Below are 6,559 nucleotides of genomic sequence, written 5' to 3' on the forward strand. Positions count from 1 at the left end.
GACCAATATCAGGCAAGGCTCCAGACTGGAGCAAAGCAACCGCAGAGCTGGAGGCTCTTCCCAAAAGTCAACGTACACCTGTTCTTTTCAGTTTCCTGAGCCCTGGCCCACATTCTTCACAAGGGAAATCAAAATCTTGAATTTAATTTGCCACAGTCTTTTATTTGATCATTTTAAGATACTAGATCAAATTAGCATGACCCGATGGCCTGTGGCTTACACAGTACACGTTGCTTAGTCCTTTTTCTGTACCAAAATCATTTCTCTCCTGCCAAAATAATTCCCACAAATAGCATTAACAAATTGGAGGTATTCTTGCATATGAGGAAAAAACAACTTAAAGGACAAATGATTTGCAACATGCTTCACAACTAATACCGACCCATCAGAACATCATTTGTCTAAACTACTCACAGCCAACCCTGAGAGAACCCCGTCCTCTCCCGCCCTCCTGTCTAAGGCCTGGCTTCCAGGTTCTGATTTCTGGTCTTGCCTGGACCATTGAGTCAGGTGACGTCTGCTCTTCCAGAGTTCCAAAGGATCACCTGTGTGAAGCTGCACAGCAGAAAGCTAACCTTCAAACAACGAGGCATAGATTTTATTTTCACAAAATACAATGGACCTGACTTGCATCTAAGGAAGGGAATAAAAATACTTTATTTTCATGGGGGTGCCAGGGCATTAAAGATCTTAACCCTCTGTGGCTTTAAATAGCAAATTATAATTAAGGATTCCTTGGTAACAGACTCAACAGTCCCTCAGAGAGAACAGCTGATTTCTATTCAGAAAAGAACATGAAACCAACAAGTTAAAAGGTTGGATCTTAATTGGAGTGTTTGCTTTCCCCGGGCTACTCCTGCATCTTAGTGATCTCTCTGCAGAGATTCTGCATGTCACCGTGCTCCTTCATCGGGGACTTCTGGTATGTATAACCCCCAGATGAAGAAAATTTCTCCCCTCCGTCTTTTCAAACCCATTTCTCCTTACAATAGACTCATCCTAATGGACTACTACCACCAAATCTGACTTCAAGTTAACAGTCTTTTCCTTAACAACTGGTGGATTGGTTTTTCACTATCTGAAATTCTTCACAGGAATATATGTCATGTTTTAAACTTGGGATCAATCAACACCTTAAAATATGCAGTATTTTAACCAACATTTCATGCAAAGAAAGGCTAGCAGTCGCTTAATTTAAGATGCCCTACAAAGAAAATGTTAGGGGCAGAAACCAAGATGGCAGCGTAGGTTAACACCTGTACTCCCCGCCTCCCACAAGCACATCAAAATTACAACTAAAATTCATAACAACCATCATGCAAAACTGCCTGAAAGCTGGCTGTATGGAAGTCCTACAACTAAAGAAGTAAAGAAGAAAGCACACTGAGGCTGGTAGGAGGGGGACCTGAACCTACTCAGACTCCATACCTCTGAGTTCCAGTGCTGGGTGGCTCTTGGGGACCTAGACACATAGGGGGAGGAAATGGATTGTCTGGCATCGGGGAGGATCTCCCAGGCAGCTTGCTCCCAAACAGGGGTGCTTGTAGAGGACATTTTTCCTGTGCTAGGACCTCCCCTCCTCAGGGCTGACTGGCAGCCATAATGAAGTTCATGTCAGCGTGGCCTACACTGTTTGCTCCACCCTGGTGATTCCCTGAGACTCCGCCCCATCCAATTTGCAACCCCACCCAACCTGTTAGCACTAGCTTTTCCATATGAATGGCCTGTCCCTGCTCTGGCTTCAGACTTTGCTGAAACCTCTTAAGCTGCAACTGGCTTCACCATGCCCCAAACCTATCAATGCAAGGCCCAAGAACTGGCACTACCACCAGCCTCCAAGCTTCACAGCTGGGCCTCACCTGGCACGTCCAAGCCCAATACAAATAGCCCCTGTGGGGTGGCCCAGGCAGTGGCTGACTTTGCACCTCCCTAGAGGCCCTAGAGCCAATGCACCCTGCAGACAGCTTCGGACCATAGCATATCCATAAGCAACATACTCAAGAGGCAGACTCAGTGAGCACCAAAGCCCCACTGAAGCAAGTCCTGCTCCATAGGGGTGTTTCCTACACAGCAGCTCTCCCACTGTAGTTGCAGCTGGTCCTCACAGCCAATTGGCCTGGAGGTAAATTCCTCCCAGAGATGCCAACAGCAATTAAGACTCAACTACAAGACTGTGCACACATCCCATACAGGGGCACACCTGGAGTGCCCAGTTCAGGTGACTAGACAGGCTGAGCCACTGGGCCCTACAGGACACCTACTATACAAGGCCACTCTACCAATTCCAGGAGACATAGCAGCTCTACCTAATACTTAGAAACAAACACAGGGAAGCAGCCAAAATGCAGAGACAAAGAGACATGTCACAAATGAAAGAAATGGAACCAAGCAAACTATTGGATACAGAATTCAAAACCATGGTTATAGGTTACTCAAGGATCTTCATGAGAGCTTCAAGGGCTTAGTGAAACTTTCAAGGATCTTAGTGAGAATGTCAAAGACATGAAAAAGGGCAGGTCAGAAATGAAGAATATACTAACTGAAATAAAGAATAATTTACAGGGATTCTAAAGTGAGGATTCTGAGAATCAAATCAACAATTTGGAATATGAGGAAGCAAAAAAACACCCAATCAGAAGAGCAAAAAGAATCGAAAAATATAAAGATAGTGTAAGGAGATACTATCTTCCCCTATCTGATAAAAGAAATAGACTTACAAGTCCAGGAAGCATGGAGAGTCCCAAGCAAGAGGAACCCAAAGAGGCCCACACCAAGACACATCATAATTAAAATGTCAAGGGGTAAAGACAAAGAGAGAATCTTAAAAGCAGCAAGAGAAAAGCAGTTAGTTGCCTACAAGGGAGCACCCATATGACTATCAGCTGATTTCTCAACAGAAACTTTGGAGGCCAGAAGGAAGTGGCAAGAAATATTCAAAAGTGATGAATAGCAAGGACCTACAACCAAGATTACTCTACCCAGCAAAGCTCTCATTTAGAATTGAGGGTCAGATAAAGAGCTTCACAGACAAGAAGCTAAAGGAGTTCATCACCACCTGACCAGTATTACATGAAATGTTGAAGGGTATTCTTTAAGGAGAGGAAGAACAAGAAGAAGAACAAGAAAAAGAAGAAATATATATAAACAATAGAATGGCAATAAATACATATCTATCAACAATTAAATCTAAAATAAATAAATAAATAAATAAATAAATAAATAAATAAATAGAGAAACTAAGATGGCGGCATAGATAAACACCAGGAAATTGCCGCCTCCCACAACAATTGAAAAATACCACAAAAGGACAGAGCGGACATCATCCAGAACAACAGGAAGGCTGGCTGAGTGTAAATTCTACAACTAGAAGGAAAGAAAAGCACACTGAGAGCCAGAGGAGCTGCGGAGGTGAAGTGCAGAGGTACGGCAGCTCGTGTGCGCGGAAAGGGGGTGGCACCTGAGGACGCGGCTATCTTTTTGAATCTGGAGGGAGCCACAAGCTCCCGACTGCTCTGAACTCCGGTTCCGGGAAGTCTCTGGGGACCCAGGACTCATACGGGGAGAAGCTGGACTGTCGGGCAGCGGGCAAACTTGAGGGCAGCTTTCCCTCAGAGGTGCTTGCAGCAATTATCGGGTCACTGAGACGCTCGACTCCTTAGGGCTGGGCTGAGAATCCGTCATAGCTGCTTGCTCCGCCCTTTGATTCCCTGAGACCCCGCCCCACCCAGGCTGCAGCAGAGGCTTTTGCATGTGAATGTACCCGCCCTTTGCAAACTGATAATTACCTAACTGCAGCTGCGCCAGGCAGACCCAGAACTTCCAAGAGAAGGCCCAAGGCCCCACAGCGGCTTGCATTGCTTCACAGCTGAGCCTCCTGTGGCTCCTGCTGTGTGGCCTCAGGCAGAGGCTGAATTAGCACCTCCTTAGATCCAGGAGCCACTGTACCCAGTGGTCAGAGGGGGACCATCCAGATTGCAACTCCTTAGATCCATAAGGGACACACTCAGGGAGCAGACTCAGTGAGCACCAAAGCCCCACTGAAGCAAGTCTTGCCCCAGAAGGGTGTCTTCAGCACAGAAGTTCTCCCACTTCAGACACAGCTGATTCTCACAGCCAATTGGCCTGGAGGTCAATTCCTCCCAGTGATCCTACAACAACCAAGGCATAACTCACCAAGAGTGTCCACCTCAGGTAACTGGGGAGGCTGAGCCACTGGGCCCTACAGGACACCTGGCACGCAGGGCCACTCTATCAACACAGGGAAGCAGTCAAAATGCGGAGACAAAGAAACAGGTCACAAATGGCAGAAATGGAGGAAAGCAAACGACTGGGTATAGAGTTCAAGGCCACGTTTATAAGGTTTTTCAAGAATTTTATGGAAACCGCCGATAAATTTAATGAATCCCTCAATAAGTATAGTGAGACCATGGAGGACATGAAAAAGGACCAACTAGAAATTAAGCATACACTGACTGAAATAAAGAATAATTTACAGAGATCCAACAGCAGACAAGAGGATCCCAAGAATCAAGTCAAAGATTTGAAATACAAAGAAACAAAAAATACCCAACCGAAAAAGAAAAAAGAAAAGAGATTCCAAAAATATGAAGATAGTGTAAGGAGCCTCTGGGACAACTTCAAGCATACCAACATCAGAATTATAGGGGTACCAGAAGGAGAGAGAGGGCAAGATATTGAAAACCTTTTTGAAGAAATAATGACAGAAAACTTCCCCTACCTGGTGAAAGAAATGGACTTACAAGTCCAGGAAGCGCAGAGAACCCCAAACAAAAGGAATCCAAAGAGGACCACACCAAGACACATCATAATTAAAATGCCAAGAGCAAAAGATAAAGAGAGAATCTTAAAAGCAGCAAGAGAAAGACAGTCAGTTACCTACCTACAAGGGAGTACCCATACGACTGTCAGCTGATTTCTCAACAGAAACCATGCAGGCCAGAAGAGAGTGGCAAGAAATATTCAAAGTGATGAATAGCAAGAACCTGCAACCAAGATTACTTTATCCAGCAAAGCTATCATTCAGAATAGAAGGTCAGATAAAGAGCTTTACGGATAAGAAAAAGCTAAAGGAATTCATCACCACCAAACCAGCATTATATGAAATGCTGAAAGGTATTCTTTAAGAAGAGGAAGAAGAAAAAGGAACTCTTACCATTTGCCACAGCATGGATGGAACTGGAGAGCGGATAAATACCACAGGATCTCACTCATTTGTGGAATATAATGAACAACATAAACTGATGAACAAGGACTGATCCAGAGACAGAGAGGCATTGATTGGACTGTCGGGCCTTGGAGGGAAGGTAGGGGAGGGTGGGGGCAAGGGGGAAAGATCAACCAAAGGACTTATATGCAAGCATATAGGCCTAACCAATGGACACGGACAACGAGGGGGTGAGGGCATGAGCGGGGGGGGGGGGGGGGGGTGTGGGTAGAGGGTAACGTGGGGACAAGGACACATATGTAATATCTTAATCAATAAAAACTATATTAATAAATAAATAAATAAATAAATAAATAAGAAATCTAATGACCAAAATAAACTGATGAATAAAACAGAAGCAGAGGCATGGAAACATGGCACAGAATGATGAATCTCAGAGGGAAGGGGGTGGGCATAGGGAGAGATTAAGCAAAGATCTTATATGCATACTAGAGGCCCAGTGCATGAAATTGATGCACAGCGGGGGAGAGGAGTGTCCCTCAGCCCACCCTGAACCCTCTCCAATCTGGGACCCCTTGGGGGATGTCCGACTGCCAGTTTAGGCCTGGCAGTCAGACATCCCTCTCACAATCTGGGACTGCTGGCTCCCAACCGCTTGCCTGCCTACCAGCCTGACTGCCCCAAACTGCTTCTGCCTGCCAGCCTGATCACCCCGTGAGCACTCCCCTGCCAGCCTAATCTAAGCCTAACTGCTCCCCCGCCAGCGCCATTGCCCCTAACTGCCCTCCCCTGCTAGCTTGGTCACCCCTAATTGCCATCCCCTACAGGCCTGGTCCCCCCCAACTTCCCTCCCTCCCCTGCAGGCCTGGCTTCCCCCAACTGCCCTCCCCTGCTGGCCCGGTCGCCCCAACTGCCCTCCCCTGCCAGCCTGGTCACCCCTAACTGCCCTCCCCTGCTGGCCCGCTGGCCCCTAACTGCCCTCCCCTACTGGCCCGGTCACCCCCAACTGTCCTCCCCTGCCAGCCATCTTGTGGCAGCCATCTTGTGACCACATGGGGGCTACCATCTTGTGCAAGGGCGTGGTGGCCAATTCGCATATTACCTCTTTATTATATAGGATACACATAACCCATGGACACACAATAGTGGGGTGGAGGCTTAGGGAGGGGGCAGGAATAAGGTGGAGGGGGGTCAGTGGACAAAGAAAAAGGGACATCTATAGTACTTTCAACAAAAGATAAAGTTTTTTTTGTTGTTGTTGTTTTTTTGTTTTTGTTTTTGTTTTTGTTTTTTTAACATATATTTTATTGATTTTTCACAGAGAGGAAGGGAGAGAGATAGAGAGTTAGAAACATCGATGAGATAGAAACATCG

The sequence above is a fragment of the Myotis daubentonii genome, chromosome 9 (assembly GCF_963259705.1).
Source record: "Myotis daubentonii chromosome 9, mMyoDau2.1, whole genome shotgun sequence".
In the NCBI taxonomy this organism is placed as follows: Eukaryota; Metazoa; Chordata; class Mammalia; order Chiroptera; family Vespertilionidae; genus Myotis; species Myotis daubentonii.